This window comes from Rana temporaria, chromosome 11 (assembly GCF_905171775.1).
Source record: "Rana temporaria chromosome 11, aRanTem1.1, whole genome shotgun sequence".
Lineage (NCBI taxonomy): Eukaryota > Metazoa > Chordata > Amphibia > Anura > Ranidae > Rana > Rana temporaria.
Window position 1 is genome coordinate 18,793,062 of NC_053499.1, and position 15,192 is coordinate 18,808,253.

The following is a 15,192-nucleotide window of genomic DNA, read 5'->3' on the forward strand; positions in this document are numbered from 1 at the left end:
AGACCTGAAGGGCCTGTTTATGGAATTTGGGGGGACCCCCAGGCTTTTTTTTTTTTTTTTTTTTATGAATGAATCATCTCTGAATTGCCAGAGCCGACAATTCATTAGAGCCGCAAAGCCGGTTTTAAATGCCTTTTTTTCTTTCAGAAATGACACTTTGTGCAGGGACAGTTCTATGTACGGGAAACATGCGCTTTTTCACATGCTGACTTTACACTCCCCCAGGTACGAAATTTAAAGTAATATTACACTTTTATTGTTTCACTTTTAGCATTATTAAATGCACTGCTCCTGAAAAAAACGGCCGTTTTTAAAACTTTTTTTTGCATTGATACATGTTTCCTGGGACAGGACCCAGGTCCCCAAACACTTTTAAGGACAATAACTTGCATATTGGCCTTTAAAATTAACACTTTAGATTTCATATGTTCGAGTTCCATAGACTTTAACAGGGTTATAAAGTTCACAGGAACATTTGGTGTGTTCGCAAGTTCTGATGCGAACAGGGGGGTGTTCGGCTCATCCCTACCAACCACCATCTGACTGGAGTCGGACCACTTGGCCTTCAGGAGAAAGATTAAAACCCATCTCTTCTGAGGTCAAGGGGTTCCTTACCCATGAAATGGATACAGCGCCCAGAGGCGATTCAGTTCGCATGTGTTGCGCTTTACAAGTTTTTCACTCACTCACTCAGGGAACAGACGATTAGTGACATGTCACTAGGAAGAACGGGGAGATGTTGTGTTTACCCGATCGCGGGACACCAGCGGACATCGAGTCCACGGGTCCCGCGGACACGGTCATGGAGCTTGTGACCACACGGCGGCAAATTAAAGGGGACATGTATATATACGCCCATTTGCGCAGCCGTGCCATTCTGTCAACGTAAAAACGTAATAGTCACCAAGTGCAGTCGTTTTTTTACACAATCGCCAAAGTCAGTGAGGCTCCGGATCGAGCACGCACAAGTGCCCCATAGCAGGCAAGGGGAGGAGCCAGGAGCGACGACGGGGGACCTGAGAAGAGGAGGATCAGGGCTGCTCTGTGAAAATCATTACGCAGAGCAGATAAGTATAACACATTTATTGTTTTAATGAAAAATTGTAAAGCTTTACAGTCACTGTAAGAAGCAAGAGATTTTAAAATTGAGAATTTTACAATTATATTGGAGACGAGAAAAAGGCTTAATACTAAAGTATAGATTGTGAGGGAAGGAAAACACTTCTTCTGAATAAAGCAGATCCTCTAGCCCTGGATAACAGGAAAGAATTCCCTATATATTTTGTGAGGAGAATGTGTAGGAATAGAACATTTAATAAAAATGTATATAAAATTCCCTGAGAACTCGATATCTTTTCCTAGTTAAGGGGAATGTTTCTGTACAGGATTTAATTGTAGATCCTGTTTTTGGGGTGAAGCTAGAAGATCCCTGATGTCTCCATTGAGAGGACCTTGTTGTCACTACTGTCACATAAGGGGCTTGTCAGTACATACATATATACATGGTTAGGACACATGTTAATACATAAACACCTATTACACATCCCTACCAACACCACAAGAGGAAGAAGTAGCCATAGAGCCCCTTCCAGCCTTGCAAATGTGTCCTGTGCATCCAAGTGGTAATGAGCCCCGGTCATGAAAGGATTAAATAAAAGAGGAAGCAATTCAAATGTAAATATACAATTTTTATTGTGTGTTTTATGAAAGTATAATTATGGATCTATACACATTTTTTCCTTTTCCAACTATAAATACTCTGAATAAACCAAGAGTCCTTTGGTAAAATCAATTGGCCAGAAGTGAAGATCTAGTGATCCTCTCGCCCAATCACTGACACACTTTTGACCAAGAGATTCCAAGCCTGCCCACCACGGCAAGGTAGACTCTTCTAGGGCAGGACCTACACTAACTACACTAATCTACCCTACTGGATGCTAGTCATCCTTTTTCTAATGTTGTGTGTATGTTTGTACTAGGGTTGTCCCGATACCACTTTTTTAGGACCGAGTACAAGTACCGATACTTTTTTTATGTACTCGCCGATACCGAATACCGATACTTTTTTTAAATGTGTCCCCAAATGCAGCCATGTCCCCCCACAAATGCAGCCATGTCCCTCCCACAAATGCAGCCATGTCCCCCCCATATGCAGCTATGTCCCCAAACATATGCAGCCATGTCCCCCACATATATGCAGCCATGTCCCCCACATATATGCAGCCATGTCCCCCATATATGCAGCCATGTCCCCCCACATATATGCAGCCATGTCCCCCCACATATATGCAGCCATGTCCCCCCACATATATGCAGCCATGTCCCCCATATATGCAGCCATGTCCCCCCACATATATGCAGCCATGTCCCCCCACATATATGCAGCCATGTCCCCCAACATATATGCAGCCATGTCCCCCCACATATATGCAGCCATATCCCCCACATATATGCAGATATGTCCCCCATATATGCAGCCATGTCCCCCCACATAAATGCAGCCATGTCCCCCCACATATATGCAGCCATGTCCCCCCACTTATCTGCAGCCATGTCCCCCCACATATATGCAGCCATGTCCCCCACATATATGCAGCCATGTCCCCCATATATGCAGCCATGTCCCCCCACATATATGCAGCCATGTCCCCCCACATATATGCAGCCATGTCCCCCACATATATGCAGCCATGTCCCCCATATATGCAGCCATGTCCCCCCACATAAATGCAGCCATGTCCCCCCACATATATGCAGCCATGCCCCCCATATATGCAGCCATGTCCCCCCACATATATGCAGCCATGTCCCCCATATATGCAGCCATGTCCCCCCACATAAATGCAGCCATGTCCCCCCACATATATGCAGCCATGTCCCCCATATATGCAGCCATGTCCCCCCACATATATGCAGCCATGTCCCCCCACATATATGCAGTCATGTCCCCCAACATATATGCAGCCATGTCCCCCATATATGCAGCCATGTCCCCAAACATATATCCAGCCATGTCCCCAAACATATGCAGCCATGTCCCCCATACCTAATGATGATGCCGCCGCCTCGTTAATCACCGTGCGGCGAACATTACAGGCAGCTTTCGTTTGAATAGCTGTTTTCCCCGCAACGCCGTGTAAAGGACACGCCCCCTTGCTCGGGATTGGACAGCTACACAGCTATTCAAACTAAAGGTGCCTGTAATGTTCGCCGCACGGTGATTAACGCGGCAGCGGCGGATTTGCGATATACGGCGACGGCCAAGTATTCTATTTAGGCATCGGGGGTATTTGCGGGAGTACAAGTACTCCCGCAAATACTCTGTATCGGTCCCGATACCGATACTGGTATCGGGACAACCCTAGTTTGTAGTAGGCCTCATCCTATAATCTGTGTATGCGATCTACTCTCTCCTAATTGGGTTGTCTGTCTGTGTTCATCTATCTTAAGCATGACAGAAGGAGGTAGAAACATACAGAGAAAATGTGCTTTGCTGTTTATATTTTGTGTTTGTAGCTACATTTTATCTATGTTTACAAAATGTTTTATTTATTTTTTTCGATTTTGTTATGTTTTTTATCAAACAGAAGTGAGGGGAAAGGGAGAGGTTCGGGAGTTAATAGAGGATGTGTCAGGGAATTAATATATTATATAAGGGAACTCGGAATTGAGAAGACACCGCCATTCTCTGAGATGTCATCGCTGGGATCCCTAGGAGGCGTGACGCTGGGAGTGGGAAATTCAATCTCCTCCATGGCGCTCTCTGCACTTTTGCTTGTTGGAATGACGACATCACTCGGTGGGATGTCACTCTTTCGTGGGAAGATCTTCCTGTGCCCGGACACAGGGGGGGGAGGAAGGTTCATATTGCAGGAGATTGCCAACCAAGTGTTGGTTTATTCTATGACTCAGGAAGGTTGGAGGAAGAAGGGGGGTGAGAGTTCGGGGAACCCCCACAGCCCTTCCGGGGGAAAGAAGAGTGGACGACGAAGGGGGATGATGGATGGGGGGAACCCCACCCTTCTTCTTTCAGGGGAAGGGGGGGAGAGGGGTTGGGGGAACCCCCACACCTCTACTTCCAGGTGAAGGGAGGCTGGAGGAAGAAGGGGGGTGAGAGTTCGGGGAACCCCCACAGCCCTTCCGGGGGAAAGTAGAGTGGACGACGAAGGGGGATGATGGATGGGGGGAACCCCACCCTTCTACTTTCAGGGGGAGAGGGGTTGGGGGAACCCCCACACCTCTACTTCCAGGTGAAGGGAGGCTGGAGGAAGAAGGGGGGTGAGAGTTCGGGGAACCCCCACAGCCCTTCCGGGGGAAAGAAGAGTGGACGACGAAGGGGGATGATGGATGGGGGGAACCCCACCCTTCTTCTTTCAGGGGAAGGGGGGAGAGGGGTTGGGGGAACCCCCACACCTCTACTTCCAGGTGAAGGGAGGCTGGAGGAAGAAGGGGGGTGAGAGTTCGGGGAACCCCCACAGCCCTTCCGGGGGAAAGTAGAGTGGACGACGAAGGGGGATGATGGATGGGGGGAACCCCACCCTTCTACTTTCAGGGGGAGAGGGGTTGGGGGAACCCCCACACCTCTACTTCCAGGTGAAGGGAGGCTGGAGGAAGAAGGGGGGTGAGAGTTCGGGGAACCCCCACAGCCCTTCCGGGGGAAAGAAGAGTGGACGACGAAGGGGGATGATGGATGGGGGGAACCCCACCCTTCTTCTTTCAGGGGAAGGGGGAGGGGTATTGGGGGAACCCCCACACCTCTACTTCCAGGTGAAGGGAGGTTGGAGGAAGAAGGGGGGTGAGAGTTGGAGTTGTTGGTGAAATGATGACATCACTCGGTGGGATGTCACTCTTTCGTGGGAAGATCTTCCTGTGCCCGGACACCATTTTTGATTTGAGCTTCTTTATACGCTGGCTTAGCCTAGCACTAAAGGAAGCTCGAGGAGGTTTGACTCTGGAAACAGGAACGCCAGTCTCTTTCATAGCTCTGGCCTCATTTTCCCTACGACGTGCGACACTGGGATGTTCAGTTAATGTTTTCCATCGTGGGCCAAGGCCGGAATTTATTGCTGGGGGCCTGTATTCGGTTGGAAGCAGTGGCGGCCCGTCCATAGGGGGCGCCTCCCCCTCCCCCAAGTCAGTAAAAAAAAAAAAAAAAAAAATGTTTTTATTTAAAGCGGTGGTTCCCCCTAAAACACATTTCTAACAATAGATTCGTAAGACCCGTTACACTGCGGGTAGGCTGTTTTTTTTTTTTTTTTTTCGTACATACCGAGATCTCGGCGTCTCGTCCCTTGGCGGTGGGCGTTCCTATTTGATTGACGTTCCTCGGACGGGCGAATACGTGACGTCACGACTTTCCGACAGAAGCCAAACGTCATTGCGCATGCGCCGTATAGAGTCGGCTCCATACGGCACCTGCGCAGCGACGTTCGGCTTCTTTCGGAAAGTCGTGACGTCACGTATGCGCCCGTCCGAGGAACGTCAATCAACTAGGAACGCCCACTCACAAGGGACGAAACGCCGAGATGTCGGTATGTACAAAAAAAAAAAAAAGCCAGCCTACCCGCAGTGTAACGGGTCTTACGAATCTATTGTTAGAAATGTGTTTTAGGGGGAACCACCCCTTTAAACATGTCCCTTTAAAAAAAAAAAAAAAATCGAAAAAACGTCCTTATGTGCACTGTGTCCGAGCGCCGGGCAAGTGCAGATTGAGTAGCGCCACGTCTGTGCAATCACGAGATTGCAGATGTGGCGCTACATTGGCAGAACAGAAATGCCTTTGTGGCGGAGCGCATCGCGCCACAGCTTCCGGCGCGATTGACTTGGACTTGAGGCCGGGCGCGTGCACGGCACCCAGTATATTTCTGTGCCTGTGCCGACGTCAGGAAGTGACGTCGGCACTCTGCAGACCAGAGGGACGCACCTCCGTGAGCCGAGCATGAAGGAAAGGTAAGTCTGCAGCATTATACATTCCCCTCAGCAGCAGAGCAGTTTTCACAGCAAAGCTAGCTGCCTAATGTTCAGTGAAGCTAGCGGCCGCCCCCCCCCCCCTTATTAAACTTCTTAATCTTAATTCTATTTTGGACGAAAATAGCGGTCGGCTCCTGAGCCTGAGAGGAGAGGGACCGAGAGAGCCCGGGGAAGAGGAGGACACTTCCTGGACACTGGCAGGGTAAGTGTTACTGAATGTGACGGACGGTGCGAGGAGGCGAAGGAGAGGGACAGACAAGCAGCTGAGAACCGGAGTGTAACAGCCTGTCTTCTACACAGACAGGGGAGAGATCACTCTGACAGGAGACACGTGGGTTGGAGATGTACTGTACAGTATAATGGTGTGGGACATATACTGATCAACCCACCCTCTCCATCTCCCTCCCCCCTCTCTCATGACCCCCCTTCTTGCTACACCCCTCACCCCCCTCTTTCTACACCCCCACCACCTCTCCCCACTCTCTCACTACCCCATCTTCCTACATCCTCCACCCCCTCTCTCATTACCCCCCCCCCCACTTTCTACACCCCCTCTCTCACTACCCCCCCCCACTTTCCACACCCCCCTCTCACTACCCCCCCAATGCCTACACCCCTCTCTCACTACCCCCCTCTTCCCCCCCTCTTCCTCTCTCCATCTCTATCTACCCCCAATGCCTACACCCCTCTCTCACTACCCCCCTCTTCTTACACCCCCCTCCTTCTCTCTCTCCCTCTTCCCCCTCTCTCACTACCCCCTCTTCCTACACCCCCCAGCCACCTCTCCCCCTCTCTCACTACCCCATCTTCCTACATCCTCCACCCCCTCTCTCACTACCCCCCCCACTTTCCACACCCCCTCTCACTACCCCCCCAATGCCTACACCCCCTCTCTCACTACCCCCCAATGCCTACACCCCCTCTCTCACTACCCCCTCTTCCCCCCTCTTCCTCTCTCCATCTCTATCTACCCCCAATGCCTACACCCCTCTCTCACTACCCCCCTCTTCTTACACCCCCCTCCTTCTCTCTCTCCCTCTTCCCCCTCTCTCACTACCCCCTCTTCCTACACCCCCCAGCCACCTCTCCCCCTCTCTCACTACCCCCCTATTTCTACACCCCCTCTCTCACAACCCCCAATGCCTACACCCCCTCTCTCTCTGTCACTACCCCCCTCTTCTTACACCCCTCTCCTCTCTCTCCCCCTCTCTCACTACCCCCCCCCAACCACCTCTACCCCTCTCTCACTACCCCCCTATTTCTAAACCCCCTCTCTCACTACCCCCAATGCCTACACCCCCTCTCTCTCTGTCACTACCCCCCTCTTCTTACACCCCTCTCCTCTCTCTCCCTCTCTATCTACCCCCCACTTCCTACACCCCCTTCTCTCACTACCCCCCAATGCCTACACCCCCTCTCTCACTACCCCCCTCTTCCCCTCTCCTTCTCTCTCCATCTCTATCCCTCTTCCCCCTCTCCCACTACCCCCTCTTCCTACACCCCCCAACCACCTCTCCCCCTCTCTCACTACCCCCCTATTTCTACACCCCCTCTCTCACTACCCCCAATGCCTACACCCCCTCTCTCCCTCTGTCACTACCCCCTCTTCTTACACCCCTCTCCTTCTCTCTCTCCCTCTTCCCCCTCTCACTACCCCCTCTTCCTACACCCCCCAACCACCTCTCCCCCTCTCTCACTACCCCCTATTTCTACACCCCCTCTCTCACTACCCCCAATGCCTACACCCCCTCTCTCCCTCTGTCACTACCCCCTCTTCTTACACCCCTCTCCTTCTCTCTCCCTCTCCCCCTCTCTATCTACCCCCCACTTCCTACACCCCCTTCTCTCACTACCCCCCAATGCCTACACCCCCCTCTCTCACTACCCCCCTCTTCCCCTCTCCTTCTCTCTCCATCTCTATCTACCCCCAATGCCTACACCCCTCTCTCACTACCCCCCTCTCTCACTACCCCCCTCTTCTTACACCCCTCTCCTTCTCTCTCTCCCTCTTCCCCCTCTCTCACTACCCCCTCTTCCTACACCCCCCAACCACCTCTCCCCCTCTCTCACTACCCCCCTATTTCTACACCCCCTCTCTCACTACCCCCAATGCCTACACCCCCTCTCTCCCTCTGTCACTACCCCCTCTTCTTACACCCCTCTCCTTCTCTCTCCCTCTCCCCCCTCTCTATCTACCCCCCACTTCCTAAACCCCCCTCTCTCACTACCCCCCAATGCCTACACCCCCCTCTCTCACTACCCCCCAATGCCTACACCCCCTCTCTCACTACCCCCTCTTCTTACACCCCTCTCCCCCCTCTTCCTACACCCCCCAACCACCTCTCCCCCTACCCCCCTATTTCTACACCCCCTCTCTCCCTCTGTCACTACCCCCCCCCCACTGCCTTCACCCCGTCTCTCACTACCCCCCTCTCTCATGACCCCCCTTCTTGCTACACCCCTCACCCCCCTCTTTCTACACCCCCACCACCTCTCCCCACTCTCTCACTACCCCATCTTCCTACATCCTCCACCCCCTCTCTCATTACCCCCCCCCCCCCCACTTTCTACACCCCCTCTCTCACTACCCCCCCAATGCCTACCCCACTGCCTACACCCCGTCTCTCACTACCCCCCTCTCTCACTTCCTACACCTCCCTCCCCCCTCTCTCATGACCCCCCTTCTTGCTACACCCCTCACCCCCCTCTTTCTACACCCCCACCACCTCTCCCCAGTCTCTCACTACCCCATCTTCCTACATCCTCCACCCCCTCTCTCATTACCCCCCCCACTTTCTACACCCCCTCTCTCACTACCCCCCCAATGCCTGCCCCACTGCCTACACCCCGTCTCTCACTACCCCCCTCTCTCACTTCCTACACCTCCCTCCCCCTCTCTCATGACCCCCCTTCTTGCTACACCCCTCACCCCCCTCTTTCTACACCCCCACCACCTCTCCCCACTCTCTCACTACCGGATCTTCCTACATCCTCCACCCCCTCTCTCATTACCCCCCCCCCACTTTCTACACCCCCTCTCTCACTACCCCCCCAATGCCTACACCCCCTCTCTCACTACCCCCCAATGCCTACACCCCCTCTCTCACTACCCCCCTCTTCCCCCCTCTTCCTCTCTCCATCTCTATCTACCCCCAATGCCTACACCCCTCTCTCACTACCCCCCCTCTTCTTACACCCCTCTCCTTCTCTCTCTCCCTACCCCCTCTTCCTACACCCCCCAGCCACCTCTCCCCCTCTCTCACTACCTCCCTATTTCTACACCCCCTCTCTCACAACCCCCAATGCCTACACCCCCTCTCTCTCTGTCACTACCCCCTCTTCTTACACCCCTCTCCTCTCTCTCCCCCTCTCTCACTACCCCCTCTTCCTACACCCCCCAACCACCTCTCCCCCTCTCTCACTACCCCCCTATTTCTACACCCCCTCTCTCACTACCCCCAATGCCTACACCCCCTCTCTCCCTCTGTCACTACCCCCTCTTCTTACACCCCTCTCCTTCTCTCTCTCTCTCCCCCTCTCTATCTACCCCCCACTTCCTACACCCCCTTCTCTCACTACCCCCCCTCTCCTTCTCTATCTACCCCCAATGCCTACACCCCTCTCTCACTACCCCCCTCTCTCACTACCCCCCTCTTCTTACACCCCTCTCCTTCTCTCTCTCTTCCCCCTCTCTCACTACCCCCTCTTCCTACACCCCCCAACCCCTATTTCTACACCCCCTCTCTCACTACCCCCAATGCCTACACCCCCTCTCTCCCTCTGTCACTACCCCCTCTTCTTACACCCCTCTCCTTCTCTCTCCCTCTCCCCCTCTCTATCTACCCCCCACTTCCTACACCCCCTTCTCTCACTACCCCCCAATGCCTACACCCCCTTCTCTCACTACCCCCCTCTTCCCCTCTCCTTCTCTCTCCATCTCTATCTACCCCCAATGCCTCCATTGCGCTTGCTGCATTTTCACTCGGTGAAGAGTTCGGGGAACCCCCACAGCCCTTCCGGGGGAAAATAGAGTTGACGACGAAGGGGGATGAGGGATGGGGGGTACCCCCACCCTTCATCTTTCAGGCAAAGGGGGCAGAGGGATCGGGGGAACCCCCACATCTCTACGTCCAGGTGAAGGGAGGTTGGAGGAAGAAGGGGGGTGAGAGTTGGAGTTGTTGGTGAAATGATGACATCACTCGGCGGGATGTCACTCTTTCGTGGGAAGATCTTCCTGTGCCCGGACACTATTTTTGATTTGAACTTCTTTATACGCTTGCTTAGCCTAGCACTAAAGGAAGCTCGAGGAGGTTTGACTCTGGAAACAGGAACGTCAGTCTCTTTCATAGCTCTGGCCTCATTTTCCCTACGACGTGCGACGCTGGGATGTTCAGTTAATGTTTTCGATCGTGGGCCAAGGCCGGAATTTATTGCTGGGGGCCTGTATTCGGTTGGAAGGATCCTATCACTCCATGGCCTAGTGTTATTCCTGGTAGGTGCTACGCTGGGGATGGGAAAGGCCGTCTCCTCCATTGCGCTTGCTGCATTTTCACTCGGTGGTGGAAGGGCGTGACTCGGTGGTGAAATGGTGTCACTCGTTGGTGGAAGGGCGCCGCTCGGTGGTGGAAGGGCGCCGCTCGGTGGTGGAAGGGCGCCGCTCGGTGGTGGAAGGGTGCCGCTCGGTGGTGAAATGGAGTCACTCGGTGGTGGAAGGGCGCCGCTTGGTGGTGGAAGGGCGCCGCTTGGTGGTGGAAGGGCGCCACTCGGTGGTGGAAGGGCGTGACTCGGTGGTGGAAGGGCGCCGCTTGGTGGTGGAAGGGCGCCACTCGGTGGTGGAAGGGCGCCGCTTGGTGGTGAAAGGGCGCCGCTTGGTGGTGGAAGGGCGCCACTCGGTGGTGGAAGGGCGTGACTCGGTGGTGGAATGGTGTCACTCGTTGGTGGAAGGGCGCCGCTCGGTGGTGGAAGGGCGTGACTCGGTGGTGAAATGGTGTCACTCGTTGGTGGAAGGGCGTGACTCGGTGGTGAAATGGTGTCGCTCGTTGGTGGAAGGGCGCCGCTCGGTGGTGGAAGGGCGCCGCTCGGTGGTGGGGTGATGTTGCTACTTGTTGGTCGGCGCAGTCGGTAGAATGGCTTTAAGTATATTAGGAGCAGCACCACCAGCATGGTGATAACGCCCAGAATGCATTCTGACCGGTGCTCAGTAACAATTGCTATAAGTACGGGTGGCACTGTGTTGTCTAGGGCCACACACCCCTTGGACCAGACTGACCAGAGCCCGGTGACCACCTGCTGATGCCAATCTCCATCATTTATATAGATGGGTAGAATTATGTTCTCAAAGATTGGCCCCCGTCTGTTCCAGATATCGATAAGTAAATAAATCATTCCGATCAGCTCCTGGAACATCATAAAACTTCCTAATATTCTGGCCAGGTGATATTGGCGCAGGATGTATTTCACAATCAGAAAACACATCAGGACGGCCAAACTAAACCAGACTGGAGGACGGGTCAGGAATATAAACCAGCTGATGGGTTCTGGAGGGACATGTTCAGTTCCACTGACTGTTTCCTCCACTAGCTGCTCCGTCCTCTTCATGTTTTTCTCCTCCATGGGGGTCTCTGGGGGCCCTCTGACATTCCTGGGCTCCTCCCCCATTGGGGTCTCTTTGATGGTATTTCTGGGTACAGCCCATGGGTACAGGATCCTAAAAATCATCGGAATCTCTGCTGGCTGCTCCGTCTTCTTCATGTTCTTCTCCTCCATGGGGGTCTCTGGGGGCCCTCTGACATTCCTGGGCTCCTCCCCCATTGGGGTCTCTTTGATGGTATTTCTGGGTACAGCCCATGGGTACAGGATCCTAAAAATCATCGGAATCACTGCTGGCTGCTCCGTCTTCATGTTCTTCTCCTCCATGGGGGTCTCTGGGGGCCCTCTGACAATCCTGGGCTCCTCCCCCATTGGGGTCTCTTTGATGGTATTTCTGGGTACAGCCCATGGGTACAGGATCCTAAAAATCATCGGAATCTCTGCTGGCTGCTCCGTCTTCTTCTTCATGTTCTTCTCCTCCATGGGGGTCTCTGGGGGCCCTCTGACAATCCTGGGCTCCTCCCCCATTGGGGTCTCTGACCCTCTGATGGTATTCCTGGGTACAGCCCATGGGTACAGGATCCTAAAAATCATCGGAATCTCTGCTGGCTGTTCCACAATCCCCTCCTCCTGATCCATATGGACCTCTGGGGGCCCTCTGATGACATTTGAGGGCCCCTCCTGATCCATGTGGACCGCTGGGGATTGTATGATGATGTGTCTCTGTACTCCCAAAGAGAGTATCAGAGTAACACACATAGCAAGGATTTGGTTCCTCATTGTTGCTTGTAGAAAATAACTGGCAGAAAATGCCAATTACTAGTAATAGACGATCAGACAATAAATGCCAATCAATCAATAGACTGAATTCCAATCACTGGAGATAATGTGATGAAATACAAATCCAATCACTCAGGAGCTCTGCAAGATAGTTGCTTCTCCTGTCAAGACCAAATGTCAAGTGACAAATCTCCCCCCTGCAGGCTATTTATTTGCTGCAGGTGTGACATCACAGTAGGTCTGTGTGCTTCTGGCAGTTATTTTTTGAGTTTTGTGACATCACAGCAGGTCATGTTACCATGGTAACAGAATGTTGGTTTTCTCTGTGTGCAGCTATTTTTACACTGCAGGTCACATGACCAGCACTGAGAAAAAACATCCTGTCTGTGAATGTAAACAACTTCCAGCCTTTGCAGCTGCTTCTTTGTGATTGGCTGATCTGTGTTCTGAGTGGCTGTTTGAGTCTATGAAATATATATATATATATACTAGCTAAATACCCGGCGTTGCTCAGTCTTCCTATCTTAACCTTTTGGGGAGGAAAATCATAGTAATATAAATATACCCATCTTTTATATAAGGGTGTAGGTAAGGGTTAATTTAACTGTCATATATTTTTATTTGGCATATAAGTAATATGTGTACCAGATATTATTGAAATATCTCCAGGCGTACAGAAGTTATGTGGGAACATACATTTCCCATCGATTTGCATGGGACTTTAAACAAAAACCCAGACCCTCACAAATGGGGGTAGTTAAGGGATAAATTAACTATCCTATAGTTTAAAGGAGTTCTCCAAGCTAAAACTTTTAACCCCCGCTGTGCCCGGGCTGTAAAACTATACAAAATAAACTTTCACTTACCTGCCTACGATCCCCCGTTGTTCCGATATCGCCGTCCCGTTCTCCGGTCCCGGTCTCTTCCACTTCCTGCGGGTCGGTGACTCACAGTGCGCTCAGCCTATCAGCGGCCGCAGCAATGTCCCGCCGCGGCCGCTGAGCGCAGAGTGAAGTCACCGACCCGCAGGAAGAGGAAGCCGACAGGGACCGGAGCACGGGCGGCGATATCGGAACAACGGGGGATCGTAGGCAGGTAAGTGAAAGTTTATTATGTATAGTTTTACAGCTCGGGCACAGCGGGGGTTAAAAGTTTTAGCTTGGAGAACTAATTTAAGTGGACATATAAGTAACATGTGACCAAGTGTTATCGAAATATCTACAGCCGTTTGGGAGTTATGAAGTAACATGTATTTCCCATAGAGTTGAATGGGACTTTAAAGAAAAACCCCGACCATGGCAAATGGTCGGGGTTTTAACCCTTACCCCACCCCGGGTAAGGGTTAAACCACCTATCCTATGTTTGTTGCTGACATATAAGTAACACGTGTGCCAAGTTTCATGTTAATATCTTTAGCCGTTTGGACGTGATGCTGGAACATACATACATACGTTGAGTTATATAATAATTTATATATATATATATATATATATATATATATATATATATATATATATATATATATATATATATATATATATATATATATATATACATATATATATATACATATACACACACACACACACACACACACACACACATATACATATACACACACTAACTAATATATATATATATATATATATATATATATATATATATATATATTATACACACACACACACACACACACACACACAAACACACATATATATACATATATATATATATATATATATATATATATACACATACACACACACACACATACACTGTTATTATTACATCACATCCTTATTTATTATTATATATTTTATGTATGTGAATTCCCTATTTTTATTCATATATGATACTATAAAATATAGTCATATAATAGTAATACAATGTAATAATGTGTTTTATTATTTTAATGTAATATTATTAATTGTAGAAATATTTACACTAATAATTAGACATGTGCACTGCCAAAAAATTTGTTTATGTTATTTTCGTTTTTTTTATTTTTTCGGAAATCTGGTAAGGGCCAGATCCACAAAGAAAATAAGGGGGCATATCTATTGATACGCCGCGTAAGTTCTACAATGCGCCGTCGTATCTTTGTTTTGTATCCACAAAACAAGATACGCCTGAATGTGGGCTAGATCCGACTGACGTACGCGTTAGTACGCCGTCGGATCTTAGGTGCATATTTACGCTGGCCGCTAGGTGGCGCTTCCGTTGATTTCCGCGTCGAGTATGCAAATTAGCTAGATACGCCGATCCTCAAACGTACGTCCGCCCGGCGCATTTGTTTACGCAAGGCTTTTTCCGGCGTAAAGTTACCCCTGGCTCTATGAGGCGTATGCAATGTTAAGTATGGACGTCGGGACATCGTCAAATTTTCCGTCGCGAATAGGGCTTTGCGTAAATTACGTTCACGTCGAAAGCATTGACTATTTGTGATGTGATTTTCGAGCATGCGCCGTCCGTGGGGGTATCCCAGTGCGCATGCTCGAAAATCACATCACAAATAGTCAATGCTTTCGACGTGAACGTAATTTACGAAAAGCCCTATTTGCAACGGAAAGTTCGACAATGTCCCGACGTCCATACTTAACATTGCATATGCCTCATAGAGCCAGGGGTAACTTTACGCCGGAAAAAGCCTTGCGTAAACAAATGCGCCGGGCGGACGTACATTTGAGGATCGGCGTATCTAGCCAATTTGCATACTCGACGCGGAAATCACCGGAAGCTTCACCTAGCGGCCAGCGTAAATATGCACCTAAGATCCGACGGCGTACTAACACGTACGTCAGTCTAGCCCACATTCAGGCGTATCTTGTTTTGTGGATACAAAATAAAGATACG